Source organism: Macaca fascicularis, chromosome 1, assembly GCF_037993035.2.
Source record: "Macaca fascicularis isolate 582-1 chromosome 1, T2T-MFA8v1.1".
In the NCBI taxonomy this organism is placed as follows: domain Eukaryota; kingdom Metazoa; phylum Chordata; class Mammalia; order Primates; family Cercopithecidae; genus Macaca; species Macaca fascicularis.
Window position 1 is genome coordinate 60,260,699 of NC_088375.1, and position 26,395 is coordinate 60,287,093.

At 38.5% G+C, this 26,395-nt stretch overlaps 1 protein-coding gene and 1 pseudogene across 21 annotated transcripts in view; one reads left to right on the forward strand and one right to left on the reverse strand.

The window, feature by feature from the left end:
- Positions 1–26,395, forward strand: part of PPP1R12B (protein phosphatase 1 regulatory subunit 12B) — a 241,358-nt gene that overhangs the window by 161,140 nt on the left and 53,823 nt on the right. The gene's annotated exons all lie outside the window — the stretch shown is intronic.
- On the reverse strand, positions 15,187–15,304 carry LOC123571085 (small nucleolar RNA SNORA70; annotated as a pseudogene).

Below are 26,395 nucleotides of genomic sequence, written 5' to 3' on the forward strand. Positions count from 1 at the left end.
CTCTAGAATTCTCTTCCTCTTACTGCCTCTTCCTCTCCCTACTCCACTTTTTAAAAACATATTCATGTTTTAGGTTAAGCACCACCTCCCCTAAGAAGCTTTCCTTTGACCCCCTCCCTGGAACTAGGTTTTATTAAATTGCACAGACTAGTTTCCCCTAGCACTGTGAATTTATTTTTAATATGGAGTGGTAATCATACTATGTTGTATTTGCCAACTAACTGAACTCCTTGAAGGCAGGGTCTGTTTCTTTTCTTCTTTTATTTCTTTTTGAGATAGAGTCTCATTCCAGTGCCCAGGCTGAAGTGCAGTGGTGCAATCTTGCATCATTGTAACCTCCACCTCTTGGGTTCAAGCAGTTCTACTGCCTCAACCTCCCAAGTAGCTGGGATTATGGGCATGAGCCACCATCCTTGGCTGAATTTTGTATTTTTAGTAGAGATGGTGTTTCACCATGTTGGTCGGGCTGATCTTGAACTCCTGACCTCAGGTTGTCCTCCTGCCTCAGCCTTCCAAAGTGCTGGGATTACAGGTGTGAGCCAATATGCCCAGCCTGTTTCTTGTTCATTATATTTACAAGAATATCTAGTATTTAGGTATGTCTTCCGTGAATAGAGAACAATGCAATAAATGATACTCTTTTTTTTATTATGATGACTGCATAGATAATATGCCATTAATAAGATTGAGAATTCAGGAGGAAGAATATGTTTGGGGATGAAGATAATGATTTTGATTTTAGACATACGGAGTTCAAGGTACCTGTCAGATGTAAGAAAGTAAATGTCCTATCGGCAATTAGATACATGGGTATGAAGTATAGGAAAGTTCCAGGGCTAGAGATAAAGAGTTGGGGCCAGGCACGGTGGCTCACGCCTGTAATCCCAGCACTTTAGGAGGCTGAGGCGGGTGGATCATGAGGTCAGGAGATCGAGACCATACTGTCTAACACGGTGAGACCCCGTCTCTACGAAAATACAAAAGAAATTAGCCGGGCGTGGTGGCAGTTGCCTGTAGTCTGACCTACTTGGGAAGCTGAGGCAGGAGAATGGCGTGAACCTGGGAGGTGGAGGTTGCAGTGAGCCGAGATCACGCCACTGCACTCCAGCTGGGGGAACACAGCAAGACTCCATCTCAAAAAAAAAGAGAGAGAGAGTTGGAAGGTATCAGCTTGCTGATAATAGTTTTAAGCTAAGAAAAACACATTTCCCAAAGTTAACTTTTAGAGCAGTGATTCCCAACTTCTTTTCTTCCCCAGCATTCTGATGGATATAAGGTACTCACTGTGTAACTGTGGTTCAATGTCTCAATGATTCTGAAGCAGGGGCAAGCAAAAGGAGCATGTTCCCCAGGGAAGGCCTATCCGAATGATTGTGGGATGCTAAGGAGGGCCACTGCTATGAAAAGAGTACACAGTTGAGAACAGAGCCAGGGCACACCACTGTTTGAGACAGGCAGAAGGGGAGAGGTACCCATGAAAGAGATCAGCAGGGTAATGGTCAGAGAAGAAGGAAAAGAGCCTGGAAAGGAGAGTTCTGCTTCTAGCTCTTTGAGGAATTGCCAACACTGCTTTACGCAATGAATACTCCCACCAATAGTGTATAATCATTTCCTTTTTCTGCAACCTTGCCAGCATCTGTTTTTTTTTGTTGTTGTTTTCTTTTTTTTTTTTTTTTTTTTTACTTTCTACTAATAGCCATTCTGACTGGTGTGTGATGGTATCTCATTGTGGTTTTGATTTGCATTTCTCTAATGATCAGTGATATTGAGCTTTTTTTCTTTTTCTTTTTTTTCTTTTTTTTTTTTTTTTGAGATGGAGTCTCGCTCTGTCCCCCAGGCTGGAGTGCAATGGCACGATCTCGGCTCACAGCAAGCTCCGCCTCCCGGGTTCACGCCATTCTCCTGCCTCAGCCTCCCGAGTAGCTGGGACTACAGGCGCCCGCCACGTCGCCCGGCTAGTTTTTTGTATTTTTTAGTAGAGACGGGGTTTCACCGTGTTCGCCAGGATGGTCTCGATCTCCTGACCTCGTGATCCGCCCGTCTCGGCCTCCCAAAGTGCTGGGATTACAGGCTTGAGCCACCGCGCCCGGCCTATTGAGCTTTTTTTCATATGCTTGTTGACTGCATATATGTCTTCTTTTGAAAAGTCTCTGTTCCTGTCCTTTGCCCATGTTTTAATGGGGTTTTGTTTTTCTCTTGTAAATTTAAGTTTCTTATAGATGCTAGATATTAGACCTTTGTCAGATGCATAGTTTGCAAATATTTTCCCCTATTCTGTAGTTTGTCTGTACTCTGTTGATAGTTTCTTTTGCTGTGCAGAAACTCGTATGTTTAATTAGATCCTACTAGTCAATTTTTGCTTTTGTTGAGATTGCTTTTGGTGTCCTTGTCATGAAATCTTTGCCCATTTCTATGTCCAGGATGGTATTACTTAGGTTGTCTCCAGGGTTTTTATAGTTTGGGGTTTTACATTTAAGTCTTTAATCCATCCTGAGTTGATTTTTGTATATGGTATATGGTTAAGGAAGGTGTCTAGCTTCAGTCTTTTGCATATGGCTAGACGGTTATCCCAGCACCATTTATTGAACAGGAGTCTTTTCCCCACTGCTTGTTTTTGTCAGCTTTGTCGAAGATCAGATGGTTGTATGTGTGCAGCCTTATTTCAGGGCTATCTATTCTATTCCATTGGTCTATGTGCTGGGTATATACCCAGAGGAATATAAATCATCTACCGTAAAGACACATGCATGTGAATGTTCATTGTACCACTATTCACAATAGCAAAGACATAGAATCAACCTACATGCCCATCAGTGACAGATCAGATGAAGAAAATGTGGTACATACACACCATAGAATACTATGCAGCCATAAAAAAGAGTGAGATCATGTCTTTTGTGGGAACAAGGATGGAGCTGGAAGCCATCATCCTTAGCAAACTAATGCAGAAACAGAAAACCAAATACCGCATGTTGTCACTTATAAGTGGGAGCTAAGTGATGAGAACTTATGAACACAAAGAAGGAAACAACAGACACTGGGGTCTACTTGAGGGTGGAGGGTGGGAGGAGGGAGAAGAGTGGAAAAGATGACTCTTGGGTACTAGGCATAATACCTGGGTGATTAATCTATGCAACAATCCCCTGTGACACAAGTTTAGCTATGTAACAAACCTTCACATGTACCCCGGAACCTAAAATAAAAGTGTTTGTTTGTTTGTTTGTTTTAAAAAGAGTAGTATTCAACCAAACAAGGGAATGAAAACTTTCAAAGACTCAATGTGACAAAAACTTAACTTCATATAGCTCAAGCATAAAGGTTTATGTAGCTAGAAAATCTGCATATTCAGCCTGGCCTAGCTTCAGGCATAGCGTAAATCTAGGAAACTGAAACTTACCAGATCCCTGCTGCCTTCTCTGCATAGACTTCAGAGGAAGAAAGACCTCTATCCTAGTGTCCATATATCTTTTTTTTTGTTTTTGGTTTTGGTTTTTGCAAACATAATTTTGCTCTGTTACCCAGGCTGGAGTGCGTGGCATGCTCACGGGTCACTGCAGCTTCTACCTCCTAGGCTCAAGCGATCCTCCCACCTCAGCCTCCCAAGTAGCTGAGACGATAGGCGTGTGCCACCATGCCCAGCTAATTCTTTTTATTTTTTGTAGAGATGGAGTCTCACTGTGTTGCCTAGGCTGGTCTCAAACTCCTGGGGTTACGTTGTCCTCCCACCTTGGCCTTCCAAAATGTTGGGATTACAGGTGTGCACCACCACACCTGGCCTCGTAGTGGTCATGTATCTGATTGACCTTTCCTGGATCAGATGAACTTCCCTGAACCAATTTCTATAGCCAGAAATTAGATGAGATTTAGCTAGAGAGGCAGTGAAGCCTGAACTCTAAAACCAAGTTTAATTCAAGTCCCTCCTCTGCTACCTACTGTGTAAGCTTGGCCAAATTATATACTCCCTGTGTCTCAGTTTCCTCAACTTTAAAATGAGAGAAATCATAGTACTTATCACGTAGGTCATTTCTTTAAATGAGATAATACATATAAAGCGGACAGAACAGTGTCTGGCACATAGTAATTATCAATAAATCTTAGCCACCATGATGATGATAATGATAACAATAGTGGTAGTGCTGGTTACAGTGATGAAGAAGAAACAAGAGCAACAGCTACCACTTGTTATAGGGGTAGGGTTAGCAGAGGGTCAGCTACGTGGAATAGATTCCCCATAGGAAATAGGGATTCTGTTATCAAAAGAAGAGAAAGAGATAAAGGGTTGGAAAGATAAATTATAGCTACCAATAGTCCGCTATAATCACATCCAGTAGTTTGAGAGCTGAAGAGTATCTCGTAGGTTTGCCAGTAAGGAGATGTTGCTGACTTGTGAGAGCAGTTTGGTGGAGTGGGGCTAGGGAGCATGAAAGGATGATATCTTCTCTTTGTGACTCATCTGCATGAGAACAATTTTGATGGATTTTCTGGAAGTTAATAGCCGTTGGTTAGTAGCCATTTGCTTTGTGAGCAGAGCTCCAAGATAGTTTGCAGCTAAAAAAAATCTTCATAAAGGCTTAAACAGGGTTCAAACAGATCTAATTGTCATATCATTTGGCACATTGTGGTACCTGATTCCATCTAAATTGCTTTCCCCTAACAATCCTTAGTCCATGTTTCTGCTTTCTCTCCTTGTTAAGAATAGATGGCAGATCAACATTCTTGCCTACTCCTGCAAGAGCATCTTGAAGGAATGAAAGGCAGTTATACTTCTGCTGCAGAGGAGCATTTTTCACATGTTATGAAAAGAGCTAGTTATTGGATTAGTCAGTGAGGTGTGATTGTCAGTCTTCATCAGGTTCTCATTACTGGTAATGTTGCCCAGACCTACATTTTTTCTCTGAATGTGCTTCTGCCTTTTCTGTGTCTAGTTACTTGTTTACAAAATGTTTTCATAGAGAAAGCCTAATTCAGGGTTGACAAAGTTCTGCTAAGCCACCCCAAGATTATCTTGGCTAAAGAAGTTTTTACAGAGTACAGTTGTGGGAAACAGCTCTTAAGAGTTTCTGGGTTAATCTAGAATGATTTCCTAAAAGAAAAGTTTTAGAAGAATTATTAAAGGAATCTTTTCCTCCCAGCTCTCCCCTCCCAAATTACAGCAGCACCCACAGACAAATATCACATGTAAAACCAAACTGTATAACAGATAAATATGAGGAAAGAATCAGGAACCGACAACTCTAGCCTCCAACTTTACTATTAATAAAAGCACATTACAGTGTTCCAGACTTGCTCTGTGAATAAGCTGTTCTCAGCTATATATTTATGTTAGTTCCTTAGGTTCCTTCCAGAATTTATTTCCTAAAAATATTGGGGCTTTTGTTGTTACTTCAACCCACAACTGACCTTCCAGGAATAATTTAGATTTAGATAAGTGATTATTAGAAAGCTATTTCAAAATAGACAATAACAAGCATAAGAAAAAGTGTATAACCGGCCGGGCGCGGTGGCTGAAGCCTGTAATCCCAGCACTTTGGGAGGCCGAGACGGGCGGATCACGAGTTCAGGAGATCGAGACCATCCTGGCTAACACGGTGAAACCCTGTCTCTACTAAAATACAAAAAAAATTAGCCGGGCGAGGTGGCGGGCGCCTGTACTCCCAGCTACTCGGGAGGCTGAGGCAGGAGAATGGCGTGAACCCGGGAGGCGGGGCTTGCAGTGAGCTGAGATCCGGCCACTGCACTCCAGCCTGGGCAACAGAGCTAGACTCCGTCTCAAAAGAAAAAAAAAAAAAGAAAGAAAAAAAAAAGAAAAAAAAAAAAAAGAAAAAGTGTATAACCTTACTGTTGTTCAAAACTAAAATTATAATGAAGTAACTCTTTTTTTTTTTTTTTTTTTGAGACAGAGTCTTGCTCTGCCACCCAGGCTGGAGTGCCATGGCGTAATCTCAGCTCACTGCAACCTCCGCCTCCCAGGTGTGAGCAGTTCTCCTGTCTCAGCCTCCCAAGTAGCTGGGATTAGAAGTGCCTACCACCACGCCCCTCTAATTTTGGTATTTTCAGTAGAGACAGGGTTTTATCACGTTGACCAGGCTGGTCCTGAACTCCTGACCTTGGGTGATCTGCCTGCCTCAGCCCCCAAAGTGCTGGGATTACAGGCGTAAGCCATCACACCCAGCCAAAGTAACATTTTTTTTTACCAAAGGCAAAGACTTTGAAAAGATAATGCCCAATTTAGCTAAGAATGTAGTGAAATGGGCCTTCCCATATTTTGCTGTTGGGAATGCAAATTAGTCATTATTTTCTGAGAAGCAAATGGCTAGATTGACAAAAGTCCCAAATTGACCCAAAATAGCCCCCTATAAAAATGTATCTCTGGGAAACAGTTCTAAATATGGGAAGGAGGGGGAGTTTATGCACAGAAATTGTTATCACAAGGTATGTTATATATAGGCAGCTCTGTAAACATCCATTCAACAAATACTTGAGTACCTACTATGTGGAAGGCTATTATGCACTATTGAACAAAACAGACTTATTGGAAACAGCCTACTGTCCAGTATTCTGGCAGCAGTTAAGTAAACTATGATTCATCCATCTAATGGAACACTATGAATCATAGTTTGCTTTACCATTCCCCACCAACTAGCCATTTAGGGTGTTTCTTTAAAATAGAGTGGAGTATAAAGCAGCCATTTAAAAGTGAATTACAAAGATAGTATAATAACTTGGATAAATGCTTATAGTATAGTATTACTAAATGAACTAGATACACAATTGTATATGTCATATGATTACAACCATAAGGGCGAAGTGGTCACTCAGGCCCAGGTAAAGAGACCAGGGAGAAAGTGAGCAAAGTGTTAGCAGTGGTTGTATTTCTGTGATGAGACTAAATGTGACTTTTTTTCTACTTTTCTTTATTTCCCAAATTTTCTTTAATGAGGCCTTGTTATTTGTGTAATTTTTTCCTGCCTTAAATGCTTTGATAACACACTTACAAAAAGTTTGCATGAAAGTGAAGACTGCTCAGTGGCTATTTTGTGAACTGAGTGGGAATTTTGTCAGGGAACTTTATCCCTTTCTTTTGACTGATGGGCTATTTCAGCTGTGGTGGAAGTATGCAATAGTGGATAGAATCTGCTGGACACCCACCCTTAATATAGTCTGTCTATACATATATGGCAATGTCAATGCAATACACTGTGCCTCACAAATAGCAATGTAGATGATAAGATGCTTTTTGTTGTTTTTTTTTAGAAAACAGTATATCTTTAGTATGTTACTTGAAGAATCGGGATTATGGCTAGCTGTGTGCCAACTTTCCATCCTTCAGACCTATAAAGTCTGAATCAGTTTGATTTTTTACTGTATTGTGGTGAAATTAAACAATTCACATAAATTTTTATTGTGGCCCATAGTTAAGGTTCTAGGAAGCTCTGAGATTTAATCTTGAGTTTTCCTTGCCACTTAACCCAATTTTAAATATTTTTTTTTCTTTTTCTTTTGAGACAGGGTCTCACTCTGTCACCCGGGCTGGAGTACAGTTGTGTGATCTTGACTCACTGCAATCTCTGCCTCTAGAGTTCAAGCAATTCTCATGCCTCAACCTCCTGAGTAGCTGGGATTATAGGTGTTCACCACTACACCTAGCTAATTTTTTTTTTTTTAGTGAAGATGGGGTTTTGCTATGTTGGCCAGGCCGATCTCAAACTCCTGGCCTCAAGTGATCCGCCCGCCTCTGCCTCCCAAAGTGCTGGGATTACAGGCATGAACCACTGTGCCTGGCTTCAATTTAAAAATTCTTAATCCACTCTTAACTTCCATTTAGTGGAACTCCAGTTTTATCCTTTCCTTTCTCATTGTCTTCTCTACGTTTCTGTTCACATGAAATTTCTAATTGTACAGACTTTGCAGTGTGCAGAGTCAAATCTCTCATATCCTGTAACTTTGCTGCATGCTCCTTAGTTTTTTCTTTATCTACACTTATATCTGGTCAGGGTGATACTTTCTTTTTTGGTCTTCTCAGCTATTAGAAACAGACGTGTTTGTAGAAAAGAACTCTCACCATTTGTTGTGTCTGGGACTTGTGTGGAGGGTTTTTGTTTTGGTCTGGGTTGGTTTGCTTTTTCTATTTAAAACTTAGATTGTGTGTACACCCACACAGAAACTTCATCCAGCTACTAGGCTGTTCCTTTGCAGAGTGGTGATCAAACAAAAATATGCATCTAGTGATTCTTTCATTTGATTTGAAGACTGATTTCAGAAATACATGATTTTCTTCTTTTACCTGGCAGGTTATTACTGAGCAAGCTGAAGAATGGAGGACTCAGCCTACTTATAAAGTACCAAACTGTTAAGGTCACAGAAAATTATTTCTGGAAGGTACATTAGAAGTTGTTCTAGCCCAACTCTCTGATTTTACAGATGGAAAACCTGGGGCCCAGAAGAGGGCCTGGCTTAGCCTAAGCTGTATTATGACTTAGTGTTAGAAAATGAACTAGAATATTTCTGAATTCCCAGTCCAACATTCTTTCCACTAAGCTGATGGCTGTCTTCCAGGTGCGGGAGTGCAGGTTGGTGCTTATTACAGGACTGCTGGCTGCAGTGGCTCTTCCTGGTGCTGTGGAAAGTACCCTCTTCTTTGCTCAGTCTGATTCCATTTATGGGAAGCAGTGACGAAGTTTGTACATAAGATTTACAGTAAAGTCTGCTGCTGTCCCAAGTTTCTTAACCTTTTAAAAGTCATCTTCCTTCTACTTCTGATTTCCTAGTACATCTATTACTTATTTCAATGTAAACAAATTCCAAATAATGGAAATATGTCTCTACTACAGCTTATTCAAGTTTGAGCTTTGGGTATATATGCTAATATTTACAGACTGGTGAGGTAAGGAAAATTAAACTGCTATTATTTCAAAAGTGAAAGCTACTCTGGGACTTCTAGGTCAGGGTGGCAGAGTGAATACTCTTGAATCTTAATTCCTCTCATTCAAAAACAGAGAAATTATACATAAATATTTTTAAAGGTTTTTAAAAATACATAGTTATTCTTAAAAATAAGAGAAAAAAGTCTCTTTGGACCAGTAATAGAAAAGCCACTGTGATGGCAGGGGGTGGTGCTATGAATGGATATGGGCAATTGGGACAGGGTTTTTGCAATGATCCTGTCTGTGCATGAACCCAGGACCCAAGAGCACAATGCAAATGGGAGCTGGGTTAGTCTAACTTATCCCAGCAGTGTCACAGCCAGGAATAAGCTGCTTGTTCCTGACCAGAAGTAAAGAAGAATTGGCAGACACAAACAAGCACAGGAAACCACTCAAGATAGAACTTGGACCCAAAATACTTTTGGGCTAAAAATTCAGAACTGGGCTACCTAGGAGGAAAGAAAGCCCAGAGCTACCAACTTAAGGTCTAGTTCAAGGTTGCCACATTATCAGATTTAAGCTGAGGCAACTTAGAACTGCCCTATAGATACTTAAAACTGTATATATAGTTACAGATACTTACATTTTTTAGTCATCATTAAAAATTGAGCCCTCAAAACTTTACAAAGAACTCAGTAAAACCTAAGATCATGAAAAAGCAGTCAAGAGAACCCAACAAGTGAGAGAAGTTATATCTGAGGAAAAAAGAACACTCTGAAGAGATTTAAAAATAAGTTAAAAGTCTCAATATATGTACAGAAGAAACTAGATTTTACAGAATGAAGAGCAGATAATGAAACAAGAAGAGAAAGCTGTGAGAAAGGAGCATTTAGACATCTTGAAGTGAAAAATATATTGAAATGTAAAAATACAATATTGAAGTAAAAGAACAGTTATACTGTACATACTTTATATAGCTTAAGAGAAAATAAGAGAATTAGGAAATAGAACTGAGAAAATCTTTCAGAATGCAGTTTAGAGAAAGTTAGAAGAAAATGAAAGAGAAAGATGGACATGAAAGATGACCTGAGGAGCTCTAACATGCATGTGCTAGGAGTTGCAAAGGAGAAAAAAGAATGAATAAAAAAGTGACATTAGTAATAACAATAACTGCAGCTAAGAATTTTTTCAGAAGTGACGCTGAGTCTTCAAAATAGAAAATGCTGCCATGTGTAACACAGGATAGATAAATCCACAACTACATATATGATAATAAAATTGTAGGAAATTAACGATGAAGAGAAAATCTGAAATTCTGAATACAGATATAACAAAAAATTCTGAATAATGGAATGGTAGTTGAATTGGCAGTAGGCTCTGGCAACAGTAGATACTAGAAAACTGACTAGTATCTTCAAAGTGCTGTAGAAAAATAAGTATGAGCTTATAGTTTCATACAGTGGTTTATATACAGAGTGGGACCAAAATAAACACATCTTCAAGATACACAGAGCTAAGTTTTCAACTCACAAACTCTTGGTGATAAAAGAACTAAAGGATGTTCTTCAGCAAAGAAAAAAATAAATGCAGAAAGAAGTGGAATACAAAAGCAAAGAGTGTTAAAATATGAGATAAAGCTAATATGCTTCAAAAGTTAGGACTAAATATTAGCAATAATATGGTATTAAAAGATGTAAATGTGTACTAAAGTCCTTGTTTGGAGTAGAAAAGACACAGATTAATTTTATAGACATTTAAAGAAAAAATATATTTAAGTATGTTAAATATAAGGATATTCAGTACAGTAATAGAAGTATAGAAATAGAAGGTGCAAATTCTAAATCAGTAGAGGAAAGAGAAAAGATAGGTAATATTTTAAATGCTTTCACTCCATTCAATAAAGGGCAGGAAAGAAGATAAAAAGAAGCAAAGGAAAAACATGGAAATAGGAAATACAAAATAAAATGTGTAAGTAATCATAATATAAATTAATCTACAAAGCCAGAGAGATACTCAGATTATCCTTCCATATGCTGTTTTCAGAGTAACACTGAAAGACAAAAAATAAAAGTATAGGAAAAATTTTCTCTTGGTTACCACCAATTGAAAGCTGGCAACATGCATATCATTTGAAACATGAACATGTTTTTGCTTAAAAACATCAAATGACAGAAATATATGTCCTACTTATAAATAGGGAACAATCCACGAAGATGATATAAAATGACTCTAGATACTGAAAATATACTCTCAAAATATATAAAACAAAACTGACAGAATTACCAAGAAATGGCATATCCACAGTCAGTGTTGCAGATTTTAACACACCTCTCTTAGAAACCAATATATCGAACAGACAAAAATACTCAAGAACATAAAGGAGTTGAACAACATAATACACCAGCTTAATGTAACAGATATATAGCACATGTAGGGCATGTGTATTGTGACCATGCTAAATGAAAAAATCAACACTCATTCATTCAACAAATACTTATTTGTCCAATATTTGCCAGATATTGTTCAAGGCTCTTGGAATCCTTTAGTCAACAATGTAGACAAAGATCCTGACCTGCTGAAGTGTACATTCTAGCAGGGAGTAAGATGATAAAGGCAGACCATAAACAACAAACATAATAAAGTGTATAATATGTTAGACACTGATGCAGTTTGGAAAAAAAAAAAACTAGAAAGGAGAATTGAATAAAGAGGATTGGGTAGAGAAAGTACAGGTTGTAATATAAACAGTGGGTCTGAGTAAATCTTATTGACAGGTTGAGATTTGAAGAAACTGAAGGAGTTAGCCACAAAGATATCTGAAGGAAGAACATTTCTTCAGATGTACTGTAGTGAGGTCCTCTAGCAAGAGGGTACAACTAGAGCAAAGGCCATATGGTGGGAAAGTACTGGCACATGAAAGAAATGACAGGTGAGAGTAGCAGGAAAGAGAATCAGATCATCTGAATGTAGAGCATCATAGGCCATTTACTATGCACAAAATGAGGAGCCATTGCAGGATTTTGAGTAAAGGAGTGATGTGATCTGACTTAAGTTTTAAAACAATCATTCAAGCTGCTGTGTTGAGATTAGACTTCAGACAGAGGTAGCAGCTGAGCAGCTATTACAGTAATCCAGGCAAGAAATGATGATAGGGGCTTGGATCACATGGCAGCAATAGAGTTGTTGAAAATTGGTAAGATTCTGGATATATTTGAAGGTAGAGCCAACATTTCCTGGAAGGGCTTGTGGGATGTGGCAGACAGAGGGAGGAATTTTAGATGATTCCAGGGTTTTTTACCTAGGCAACTGATAGGATAGAGTTACCATCAACTGGCATGGGGGAGGCTAAAAATGAAGCAGGTTGAGGAGGAAAACTAGGAAGCCAGTCTTATTTATTTATTTATTTAATTTTTTTTATTTCCATAGGTTTTTGAGGAACAGGTAATCTTTGGTTATATGAAAAAGTTCTTTAGTGTGATTTCTGAGATTTTGGTGCACCCATCATCCAAGCAGTGTACACCGTACCTAATGTGTAGTCTTTTATCCCTTACCCCCCTCCCACCCTTTCCCCTGAGCCCCCAAAGTCCATTGTATCATTCTTAACACCTTTGCATCCTCATAGCTTAGCTCCCTCTTATAAGTGAGAACATACGATGTTTGGTTTTCAGTTCCTGAGTTACTTCACTTAGAATAATGGTCTCCAGTTCCATCCAAGTCACTGCAAATGCCATTATTTCATTCCTTTTTATGGTTGAGTAGTATTCCACAGTATATATATATACCACAGTTTCTTTATCCACTCATTGATTGGTGGGCATTTGGGCTGGTTCCAAATTTTTGCAATTGCAGATTGTGCTGCTGTAAACATGCATGTGCAAGTATTTTTTTCATATAATGACTTCTTAGGAATCCAATTTTATTTTTTATTTTTTTGGATGGAGTCTTGCTCTGTCACCCAGGTTGCAGTGCAGTGGTGCCATCTTGGCTCACTGCAACCTCTGCCTCCTGAGTTCAAGTGATTCCTCTGTCTCAGCCTCCCGAGTAGCTGGGATTACAGGTGCCCGCCACCACACCCAGCTAATTTTTGTATTTTTAGTAGAGTTGGGGTTTCACGGTGTTAGCCAGACTGGTCTAGAACTCCTGACCTCAAGTGATCCGCCCACCTTGGCCTCCCAAAGTGCTGGGATTCAGGTGTGAGCCACTGCACCCGGCCAGAATCCAATTTTAGGTATGATGGTTTGAGATACCTATTAGATTTCCACTGGAAATTTTGGCAGTTTGGTTATACAGATCTGCCAAATTGCTGTGGAGTATTTAGATGATATTTAAAGCAATGAGACTGTATCAGATAACAGAAAGAAAATATAGAAAAGGGAAGAGGGCCCAAGAAGTATCTGGTGTCCTTTCCAGTGTGAGTGAAAAAAAAAAAAAAGTATCAGGAAAGAGATAGTTGTCAACAGTGTTAAATGTTGCTGATAGCGTCATGTAAGATGAAGACTAAGAACGACCATTGATTTTGATAACATTATGACCTTGATAAGAGTGGTTTTGTTGGAATAGTGAGACAGAAAGCCTGACTGAAGTAATTTTAAGCCACATTGAGAAGAGAGGAATTGGAAACATTGAGAAAAGTTATTTTTTTTTTTTAAGATAAGTTTTTCAGGAAGGGGAGTTGGCAAGGAAATGGAGTGGCAGCTTTTGGGGAGATAGAGTCAAGAAAAGGGTGTTTTTTTGTTTTGAGACGGAGTCTTGCTCTGTTGCTCAGGCTAGAGTAGTGCAATGGCACAATCTTGGCTCATTGCAGCCTCCACCTCCCAGGTTCAAGTGATTCTCCTGCCTCAGTCTCCTGAGTAGCTGGGATCACAGGCGCCCACCACCACACCTGGCTAATTTTTTGTAGTTTTAGGAGAGACAGGCTTTTGCCATGTTGACCAGGCTCATCTCAAACTCCTGGCCTCGGGTAATCCTCCCACCTCGGCCTTCCAGAGTGCTGGGATCACAGGGGTGAGCTACTGCACCGTGCCGTAAAAGGGTGTTTTTTAAGCTACATGTTTGCTCCTGAGAATGATCCCAATGGAGAACAACAGCAACAACAAAAGATGATGTAGGAGGAAGAATGGAGAGCTGCTGTAATGAGGTCCTTGAGTAGGGTCTAGAGTACAAGTTGAAGGATTTGACTTCAAATAGAAGCATGTTAGGTTCATCAATGGTAACAAGTGAGAAGATGGTAAATGGTGGTTAAATGTGGTGATAGTCTGTGGAAGTTCTTTTCTAATTGCTTCAGTTTTCTTAGTGAAATAGAAAGCAAGACCAGCAGCCAAGAAAGAATATGAGGAAGGAAGTGATGGGTGTTTGAGTTAAAAGGGAAAGGGGTGAAGTATTTATCTAGGAAAGTAAATGGAGTAGAGAAGTATCTGTGTGTGCATTAGAGTCCACTAAAGGTTCAAAGTAATGAATTTAAATTGAGACCAATGAGCATGGTTGTTTTTTTTTTTCAGCCACATTTAGTTGCACAGGTGCAGGTGTGGAGTAGGCAGAAAATTTGATTTAAACAAGGTTGTAGTTTTGCCAAGCACTATGAGGGGAGAGAGGGGTGAGTGATGATAATAATGATAAATCATGGAATGTAAGCTCGATAAAGAGTAGAGTGAAGGAACATCAAGTGCATGAGAGACAGTGGAGATTCCATGAGGTTGAATGATAGTTCAGGGTCACCCTAGTAGAAAGAATAAGCTGGAAAGATGGGATCTGGAGATACAGAATTGAGATTATGGAGGGGTTATAGTTTTTTTGTAATGGCAACAAAAAGTTAGCTGGAGAAGAAAAGAACACTTCTGAAAAGTATAAACTTCCTTGTAGATACTGCATGGGTAAGGAGGTAATTATAATGAGAAATACAAAATATTTAGAGTTAAACAACAATGAGATTACTTCACATTAGATCTTGTAGAGTAGCTAAAGAGAGAAAGCTATAACCTTAAATACATGTTTAAGGTTAAAAATTTTGAATAAGTGAAAATAAATGAGCTAAGCTTTAAACTCAAGAAGTTGAAAACAGAGTAAGCCCAAATTAAGTAGAAGGAATGAAATAAAGATAAAAGCAGAAATTAATGAACAGAAAACAGAATAGCAGTAGAATAGTGTTAATACCAGAAGCTGATTCTTTGAAAAGATATAAAATTCAATAAACCTTTTTATTTTGCAATGTCCACCTTGACTGCAGTGTTCTAGGACTCAAAGGCATCTTATATGCTAGTCTGGGGCCTGGGATGCAAACAAAAACAGATCAGAGGCAGTTATTTTGGCAACAACAGGGAGAGGGAAAAGTCTTCAAGGTCCCTTAAAGCAACACGTATAACAATTGAGCTGCATACATAACCCGGGAATCTACTTTTTCCAGCCACTGCACACTGAGCCCCATTAGGGAGGTTAAGATGCAGTAAATCTTTGACAAGCTGAACTAGAGAAAAACTAGGTGTGGGCCGGGCGCGGTGGCTCACGCCTGTAATCCTAGCACTTTGGGAGGCCGAGGCGGGCGGATCACAAGGTCAGGAGATCGAGATCACGGTGAAACCCCATCTCTACTAAAAATACAAAAAATTAGCTGGGCGCGGTAGTGGGCGCCTGTAGTCCCAGCTACTCAGGAGGCTGAGGCAGGAGAATGGCGTGAACCCGGGAGGCAGAACTTGCAGTGAGCCGAGATCGCGCCACTGCACTCCAGCCTGGGGGACAGAGCGAGACTCCGTCTCAAAAAACAAACAAACAAACAAACAAACAAAAAAAACTAGGTGTGAACAAATAGTATTAGGAAGAGAAATAGGGACAAAGTTAAGATAAACGTATTTAAAATATAAGATTATTTTGAGCAACTTTATGACAATAAGCTTGAAAACCTGATTTAAGTGGACACCCTTCTGGGAAAATATAAAATATCAAAATGACTTAGGAAGAAATGGCAAAACAAAGAAGTCCAGTAACCTTTAAAGAAATTTAATCATACTTCACCACCACCTCCCCAACCTGCTGCCAAAGACACCAAGCCTAGAGTAATTTGGGGGATGAATTTCATCAAACTGTCAAGGAACGAGTATAATAATACTTGTCTTACATAAACTGCTTCAGAGAATAAAAAGAAGGAAGCCAAAATCTAGATTGTTTTGCCTCCAACTTGTTTAGTAACAACAAAAAGAGGCTAAGAACTGAGGCAAAGAAAAACCAAAATAAAGTCTGAATACTTCCCACAAACAGCATTAGAAAAATACATTTGATAATACCCAGGTGGTACAGGTTTTAAGGATTGGACCTTTGACTTTGTGCTCATCCTTCTGTGTGGATCAGCTTTGCTCTTTGATTCCAGTTATTTTAGTTCCAGTTGTAATGATGGGTTTTGGACACACTCAGTCTGTATTATGACCAACAGCATATATTTGTAAGATAGCTAGGTCACTAATAGTCTGTGGCATGGAAAAATTTTTGTTTTAATATGGTGCTAACTAAGCATACAGGGGTTGACTCTGTAACTTTAACTCCAGCAACACACTGTTATCACCACCCAAACTGACCAGCCTAGTTAGTAACATCATATGTGGTATCATACAAACTACCTAGAACCATGCCTGGGACACTCAGCTGTTAGCTCTTACATGCCCTTTGTGCTCAAAGAGAACAATTTGTGGTTGTATGCCAGTCAACTCAGTTATCATGGAGCTTAGTTGTTTACTGTATTGCATGCTAAGCAGTAGACTCTAGGAATCTAATTAATTTGATTCTCACATTGGTCCTGTTTGCCACAAACATTGCCATGCCTCATGAACCTCACAAGTTGTGTTTCTTAGAACAGTGCATATGTAGTTCTTATACTCTGCAACAGTGTTTGCCTCAGCATAATTGTGTTTATGTGGAATTGCATTGGCATTGCAATGTGAGAATGACAGAGTTGATAGGACCATTAATGTGTATACCCTGGGAATTATTTCCCTCATCCCCATAGCTGGCTGAAGAAACTTTATTTCTGAGTTATTATGTAGGGACTGAAAGGTTTTTGATTTTTTTTTTTTGGTTTGTTTTTTTTTTTTTTTTACATGTATGTACAGACTGTTTTTTACCTACAGTGAGCAAAAATAATCTGGACAAAAAAATAATGCTCTCCCTGTTTTTTCTTTCAAACGTATATATATATTTGAAATCTTAGGCATGGGAAAAAACTTTTATGTCATCTTCAGAGCTACAGCCATATTTTTTAGCTAGGACCAAATCTTAAATCTCTCCTGACAGAACCCTAATGAAGGGGACAAAGTGATCTCCAGTGAAAATGTGAAAGGTATAAAAACGAAAAGTTCGATATCTGGAGGATTCAGATGACACAAAAGAAAATAAGTTGAGGATAAAGGAAATGAGAGGATAAACCTGGTAGTACAATGACATCTTTCATCTTCAACTATTTTAAAGTATTTTTACCTGAAAACATGAAGATAAAGTGTGTATAGATGACACATAGACAACTGATAAATGAATAAACATTTACACTGTATATGTCAGAAGTATCTGCAAAGCAAAAATGGTGCATGTCAGTTCATTGTTGACCAGGAAGAGTCTTTTGTATACTCTTCCAGGATCTATGTTATTTTAAAAAAAAAAAAAAAAGAAGAAGAAGTAGTTAGATGTTAAGTTTGGGAGTATTTTTAGTAAACCCAGATGAACAGAGCAGCTTTTATTTCTGGATCAACTGCAAATTCACAACTCTGAAGACTAGTTGAAATGTTTAAAGTTCTAGATGAATCATACATAGATTGCTTTTCTTAGGGCTTTTTCCTTAAAACTCTGCAGTTAACTAAAAATGGGAAATAATTATTTTTCTTAACACCTGATGCACCATTCACCCTCATTTATAGGCTTTAAAGAAAACTAACAAAATATTTTTTAAAATCAAGTTGATGACAATTTAAAAACTTACATAGAATTTCTGAACCTTCTTTAAGTTATAGGTTACATTTTCAAGAAACTGATCGTTATCAAACATGTGAGCTTAAATTTAAGTATGTTGCTACCAGGCAGTAATATGTTTTGCCTGGCATACAGATTATAAGCACAACTTAACTATCATAGATACCTTTGAGAACTGAATGGATTTATTTATTTTAAAAGTTATTCTAAAATTAATTCCATACCTTTCTCCTCCGTACCTTTCTCCTTAAGTTTTTAAAACACCTTTCTTGACATAAAATTTCTGTACGACTACACATATTTAAATTGTAATATCTGATTAATTTGAGGAAACTATCTCCCCAATTCTCCCTAACTCTTAACTGCACTAAATATTTATAGTCTTAACAAAAATTTCAGATAAATCATATGCTTTAAAGCTACTTATTCAGTGTTTAACTGACACTATATAGAACCCTTTTGCTACTTTTAAGCTAATCAAAAAATATATAATATACCCTGTTACTGCTTCTAATCAGTTCAAGCATTTTTTTTTTTTCTCATCAAGGTGCTGTGAGCATTTGGCAGGGTAATTCTTCACTATGTGGGTCTATTTCCAGAATAGCAAGCATTCAGCATCCCTCAGCCTGGCATTTGAAACACCAATAGCACTCTCCAATCATTGTGCCAATCAGTGTCCCCACATATTTTCAAAAGCTCTTGTGATAAGTGTTGCCCCTTCCCCTCCCTGTGACAAACCTCTGCCCCTTATACCTTTACTGATGTTTCTAGCCTATATGGCCTACAAAAAAAGTGTGAAGGGGGAGAAGCTATGTTGTTCACATTAAAAAGAGGTAGGTTTTCATTTCTGCTTTTTGTAAGCCATTGCTAAAATTAAATTTAATTTCAAAATATTAAACTCATGAACCAATTCTAGGACAGGTTTGCAGAATGATTTTCTTTTTTTTTTTTTTTTTTTTTTTGAGACGGAGTCTTGCTCTGTCGCCCAGGCTGGAGTGCAGTGGCCGGATCTCAGCTCACTGCAAGCTCCGCCTCCCGGGTTTACGCCATTCTCCTGCCTCAGCCTCCGGAGTAGCTGGGACTACAGGCGCCCGCCACCTCGCCCGGCTAGTTTTTTTTTGTATTTTTAGTAGAGACGGGGTTTCACGGTGTTAGCCAGGATGGTCTCGATCTCCTGACCTCGTGATCCGCCCGTCTCGGCCTCCCAAAGTGCTGGGATTACAGGCTTGAGCCACCGCGCCCGGCCTGCAGAATGATTTTCTTAAAGGACCTTTATAATCTCTTACCCTTAAATGAGTTTCTGAGACTTAAACATTCATGACACTAGGGCATGATTATTTAAATATATGGGAACAAGATTGGGAACATTTTGTCGGCTAGTAAGTTATTGTGAGCTCCATGCTGTGCAACTTGTAGATCCTGTCTTGCTTTGCCTCTCTGTTGCTGCCTTGTACTCCAAAATAGCACCATCTCTTCCCCCTACTCCTAGCAACCCACTAGAGTATGCATAAGCCGTTAGTGGATATATTTTGTTGGTCTGATTTTTAGCTTTTTTTGCTTGTTCACAAAGTGTCAAAGGCCCTTTATTACACTAAAAGAATTGCGTGACTTTTCTGTATTCTGCATTTCCTTACAAGTGGAATGAAGGCTGACTCTTTAAAGTCATTTTAGATGATTACCATCACAAAAGGAGAAGTGATAGTAAGTGATTCATTTTGTGGTAAAGTCCCTAATATGTCTCCCTCACTCAGGAGCATCTGTACAGGAGTCAACATTAAATGTGCGTTATCATTATTGGTCTTTTCCATCACCCCCAAAAGGGGAGGATTTTCACATCACATAAATTAAAACAGGATTGAGATGGAAAAATCAAAAGAGAAGAAATGACTAAGAACCTCCTATTTCCTTTAGAACTTCTTATTTCCTGCCCCCAAGTAACATTGTGGCCCTTCTAAGTACCCAGTAATAAAACGTCCCTATAAAAGCGTAGAGTAGTAAATGAAGCTATTATGAATTCTAGACTATCTTCCAACTTGGCTGTGTGCTATTGATGGTCTCCTTTAAAAACAAATTGTTTGTTTAGTATGAGATCAAAATTATTTATATAAAAATATATGGAAGAGTAGGGCTTGATATTAATTTTAACAGTATGGAGATCTTTGTAGTGATACAAATTTTGAGATTTCCTATAATCTCTTTAAAGACACCAATCATGTCTTAACAGAACTTTGTATATCCCTATCCCTAATAGTACCTTGCATAGAATAAGAACTTAATAGTTGTTAGTTGATGGAAGAAAAGTATCAGTTGAAAATAAAAATATTTTCTTTGGATCTTATATTCATAAACGGACTGAAAATGACTGCCCTGTTCCAAAAGGAGGAGCAGAGAACTTAAACTGTACTTCTTAACTGGTAATACTTGACTCATCACCTTCTTACCTAAATCTGAACTAAAATACTGTGTGTTGTACCTACTCAGAAGTTTATAAAACTAACCTACCAAAAAATTGCTTAGAGGAAGAGGCAGAGACATTTTTGAAAGACTAGGTAATGTCCACCTAACTATTGATATCCTTTGGGCCTTGAAGGATCTTGTGGTTTTGTTACCAGGAAGGGAGTTCAGTCTGGACCCCAAGAAAGAGTTCTTAGATCTCACACGAGAAAGAATTCAGGGCAAGTCCCTAGAGTAAAGTGAAAGCAACTTTATTTAGAAAGTGAAGGAATAAAAGAATGACTACTCCATAGACAGAGCAGCCCAAAGGGCTGCTGGTTTTATGGTTACTTCTTGATTACATGCTAAACAAGGGATGGATTATTCATGAGTTTTCCAGGAGAGAGGTGGTCAATTTCCAGAACTGAGGGTTCCTCCCCTTTTTAGACCATATAGGGTAACTTCTTGATGTTGCCATGACATTTGTAAACTGTCTTGTCACTGGTGGAAGTGTCTCTTAGCATGCTGATGTATTATAATTAGTGTATAATAGTCATGAGGACGACCAGAGGTCACTCTCGTCACCATCTTAGTTTTGGTGGGTTTTGGCTGGCTTCTTTATCGCAACCTGTTTTATCAGCAAGGTCTTTGTGAGCTGTATCTTGTGCCAACCTCCTATCTCATCCTGTGACTGAGAATGCCTTAACCTCTTGGGAATGCAGCCTAGTAAGTCTCAACCTTATTTACCCAGCCCCCATTCAAGATGGAGTGCCTCTGGTTCAAATACCTTTGACAAAAACATACCTATACCTTAGTCTACTATGTGTAATGCATTCCAGCATTTGCTATTCTGTTTATTCACTTTTTATTGATCTGGTTGTGGCCACTAAATTGATTCATAACCTAACAATGAGTTTCATTGTACCTTTAGCTCAAGTGACTACCTGCTTCCATTAGCAAACCCAATTCTTTGGTGAACATATAATCTTAGAGTCCTCTGTAATGAGAGACTATCTTTCAAAAGTTGTTAGGAATTAAAAAAGAAAGTCACTTCCTTATGCCCCTTTCTCACTGTAGTGAGATGAAAAAACTCTGTTTTTTTTTAAACACTGTTAAACTTATAGAAATATTTCAAGAATAGATTAAAGAATTGCTGTATATCCTTTATGTAGAGATCACATTCACTTTTTTTTTTTTTTGAGATGGAGTTCCACTCTTGTTTTCCAGGCTGGAGTGCAATGGCGTGATCTCGGCTCACCGCAACCTCTGCCTCCCAGGTTCAAGCGATTCTCCTGCCTCAGCCTCCTGAGTAGCTGGTATTATAGGCATGCACCACCACGCCCCACTAATTTTGTATTTTTAGTAGAGATGGGGTTTCTCCATGTTGGTCAGGCTGGTCTCGAACTCCCGACCTCAGGTGATCTGCCCGCCTTGGCCTCCCAAAGTGCTGGGATTACAGGCGCGACACATTCACATTTTTACCAGTTGTCCTAATAAAGTCCATTGGAGCAGACAGATCCAATCCAGGATCACTATTTATACCCAATTTTTGTGTATCTCTAGTTAGACTTTCCTTGACTTATATGACCTTGTTTTTTTTGTTTTGTTTTGTTTTGTTTTATGTTGCCCAGGCTGAAGTGCAGTAGTGTGATCTTAGTTCACTGCATCCTCTGCCTCTTGTGCTCAGAGGATCCTCCCACCTCAGCATCTTGAGTAGCTGGGACTACAGGTGGGCGCCACCTTGCCTTGCTAATTTTGGATTTTTTGTTTTGTTTTGTTTGTTTGTTTGTTTGATAGAGATGGGGTTTTGTGACATTGCCCAGGCTAATCTTGAACGCCTGGGCTCAAGAGATTTGCTTTCCTTAGCCTCCCAAAGTGCTGAGATTACAGACATGAGCCATCACGCCTGGCCGACCTTGGTATTTTTGAAGATAGCAGGCCAGTCATATATGTCCCTCAGTTTAGGTTTATCCAATGTTTTCTCATGATTAGACCCAGTTTATGCATTTTTGGCCACAATGTCATAGAAGTGATACTATACTCTTCTCATTTCATGCTATCAGTTTGTCATGTTACTAGTGGTCTTGTCTTTGATCGCTGAATTGAGATGACATCTGCCAGGTTTCTCCATGGTAGTTAGTTTTTCCTCCTTTGTGATTAGTAAATGTTGTGTGATGTGATACTTTGAGATTATGTAAACTCCAATTTCTCCTCTACTTTTACCCACTACTTTGAATATCATTAATACTTCTTTCTTGGATTGATTTTACAGTCATGGTTGCCAAATGGTAATTTTTCTAACTTTATTACTCCTTCTATATTTATTAGTAGGCATTCTATTGTAAGCAAGAACCTGTTCTCCTCCCATTTATTCTTTTCATTCATTTATTTATATCAATGTCTACTCAGGGGTTCCTAGTCAGTGGGTTATAATTCGTTGCTATCATTATTCATTTTGATGCTCTTATTATCCCAGGTTTGGCTTTTTAAGCAGGCTTCTGTGTCCTTATGTCATATCATTTAAGTGTTGTTTGAGAACTTTCTCACCTTCTAGCACAAGATATCGGGCTCATTTTGTTTCCTTGCCCCAGCTCTGGAATTAGCCATTTCTCCAGGGAGCCCTGTTCCTCTTAGTAGAAAGTGGCATTTAGAAACAATAATCTGGGCACTAGGCATGCTAAATGCTGCTGGAGTGTTGCTCTTCCCAGGCCCCTTTCAGTGGACAGAGCTAGGAAAGACATATGTATGGATGCATTTGCTTAATATACACGTATGTTTACATCTTTATTTCTTTATCTATCTATATTGAAAATCATAAGTTCATACCAATACCTTCAATTCCTACATACCAACATAGGGTTCTTTCTAGCTTTCCTTTTTTTTTTTTTTTTTGTATTTATGCCTGCCTTCTCCAACAATGAGAAACCTAGTTGCCGTTTTCAATATGTTTACTTATTTGCTCAGTCCCTTGTGTAAAGCCAATCCTCTAACTAAACCCAAGTAGACCAGGCTACTGCCTCACCACTGTACCCTCCTCTTATTGCCAGGGCTTTGCCTTCTAAGAAATAAGGAAAGTTGGGAAGAGATAAGGAGAAAGATAGGTAGAGATAAGTTTTTTCTTAAAGCATTTGAAAAGGAGATTCTGACGTCTTTTTCAGTAACCTTTTACATAATCACAAGGAAAATAAGTGCATAGAATATAAAAATTGATATTTAAGCTCTTTGCTTCAGGGTTTCATTTAGATTCTTACATATATTTTATACATGCATGTGCGTGTTAACCAAGCATTTTTTGTGATAATGACCATGTATTGAACATGACCACATGCTAGGCACTGTGATGGATGATTTTGTGTGTGTGTGTGTGTGTGTGTGTGTATGTGTGTCCTAAACCATATAACAATTCTGTAAATAAGCATCCTTATCACTATTTTGGGTGATGAACCAAATAAGATTCAATAAGGCTGAAGAACTTGATCATACCAGTCAGTTAAGCAGGGGTTAGAATTTCAACCCAGGATATCTGACCTCAAATCCATACCCTTCCCAAACCATGTGTACTGTACTGTGCTATATTGCTAACATTGGAAATCATCACTGGGGAGCATTTTATCTAACATCACCCTTAAACCATGCCATTTAGGATTTTTCAATTTAAAAAATAAAAAGAGGAAAAAGTAGAAATTACTTAACTGGTTCATTAATTTCTTCCTTTACTAACTTTTGGGAGAATTGAATCAATGAGAGTCAATGATTAGGATTCACATCATGAGGCATTTTATTGGCTTATTCACACATTAGATGTGTCCCATCTCAAAAACAAACATATGCAGTTCTTCTGTTTGATAGTTCTTATATTTTTTGGAAACTCTGTTGAGCTGACTACCTGGGGCTCTTAATTCAGTTATAATAACACCCTAAAGTTTTTTTTTTTGTTTGTTTGTTTTTTGTTTTTTTTTTTTTTTTTTTTTTTTTGAGACGGAGTCTCGCTCTGTCGCCCAGGCTGGAGTGCAGTGGCGCGATCTCGGCTCACTGCAAGCTCCGCCTCCCGGGTTCCCGCCATTCTCCTGCCTCAGCCTCCCGAGTAGCTGGGACTACAGGCGCCCGCCACCGCGCCCGGCTAATTTTTTGTATTTTTAGTAGAGACGGGGTTTCACTGTGGTCTCGATCTCCTGACCTTGTGATCCGCCCGCCTCGGCCTCCCAAAGTGCTGGGATTACAGGCTTGAGCCACCGCGCCCGGCCTTCACCCTAAAGTTTATAGACTTTTTTCCTCCCTCTTTTTTACCCACAAGAAATAAAATAGATGAACTCAACATCCTATCCTGCTTATCTGGAATGAGTTATTTTCTAAACAAGTGGCTGTTTGCAAAGCTCATCCTGTAGAAGTCTGTGGTCAAGAATATTTCCATTCAGTTCTTGTTTTCACAGGGGAATTAATGTCTTTTCAGTCAGCAAGGAACAATAAATGCTTGTTGGCTGTGTTGAAAAAAAATTAAATCTACAAAAAGACAAATGAAGAAAAAAAGAGCTTACATTCAGCTTTCTGGAGAATTTATCTATGTTCCTCTGTATATATGATGTGTTCCTGCAAGTGTCTCAAATACCCAGAATTTTACTGAAGGATTTGAATTGGTAAATCTTTTCAGATCTGTTTTTACTTTACTTTAATCAACCAAAGTTTATTCTTCAGGCAGTTGTGTTTTGCTCCCCTTTTATTGGCTGTGTGCCTTTGGCCAAGACACTTAACCTTTCAGAACTTCACTTTCTTCATCTGTAAGATAGTAATATAGTCACAAGTCCCTTAACGACAGGGATACATTCTGAGAAATGAGTTGTTAGGCAATTTCGTCCCTGAGCAAACATCAAAGAGTGAATTTAATACAAACCTAGATGGTACAGCCTACTATACACCTCGGCTATTTTGTAGAGCCTATTGCTCCTAGGCTACAAACCTGTACAGCATGTTACTATATTGAGTACTGTAGAGCTGGAACATGATAAGTATTTGTGTGTCTAAACGGAGAAAAGGTATTATAAAAATACTGTGTAAAGGATTAAAAATGATATACCTGTATAGGGCACTTACCATGAATGCACCTTACAGGACTAGAAGTTGCTTTGGGTGAGTCAGTGAGCAAGTGGTGAGTGAAGGCCTAGGGCATTACTGTGCACAACTATAGACTATTAACACTGTATACTTAGGTTATACTAAAGTTATAAAAAAGTTTTTTCTTTCTTCAATAATAAATAACCTTAGCTTACTATACTTTTTTTACTTTATACATTTTTAAAATTTTTTAACATTTTGACCCTTTTGCAGTAATACTTAGCTTAAAACACAAACACATTATACAGGTCTACAAAAATATTTCTTTATATTCTTAATCTATAAGCTTTTATCTGTTTTTTTCTTTTTAACTTTAAAACTTTCTTGTTAAAAACTAAGACACACACATGTTAACTTAGGCCTATGCAGGGTCAGAATTATCAGTATCACTGTCTTTAACTTCCATATCTTATCCCATTGGAAGGTCTTCATGCATGGAGCTGTCACTTCCTATCATAACAATGCCTTCTTCAGAATATCTCCTGAAGAACCTGCCTAAGGCAGTTTTACAGTTAACTTTTATATATATAAGTAGAAGGAGAAGTACACTCTAAAATAATGACTAAAAATATAGTATAGTAAATACCGGGTGATAAGAATTTTTCAGTTCCATTATAGTCTTATGCAGCCACCATTGTATATGTGGTTTGTTGACCGAAACATCAGTTATGTAAGGCATGACTGTATGGTGGTATACTTTTCAGTGTGGTTGAGAGGATCAGGTGAGATAATATATGTTAAAACACTTCATAAAATATAAAAGAGTTTGTTATTGTTACTACTTTCTAGAAGTGGACGTAAGATAGAAGTAAAAAAAAAGACAGAGAGGCCAGTTTGGAATAAAAGAGGTTTACATCCCTCTCTAATTGCCAGGGAGTGTGAAATCACTATATGAACCTTACAGAAACAGGTCAGGAAACTGTGTCTGATCAAGTTGTTCTTGCCATGTCTTTAAAGAATAATGTAAACCGGTGAGTTTCATTCACCATAACAAAAAAGTATCACTAAGCTTTCCCTAGCCAATCATGCTACCAAGCATGGGAATG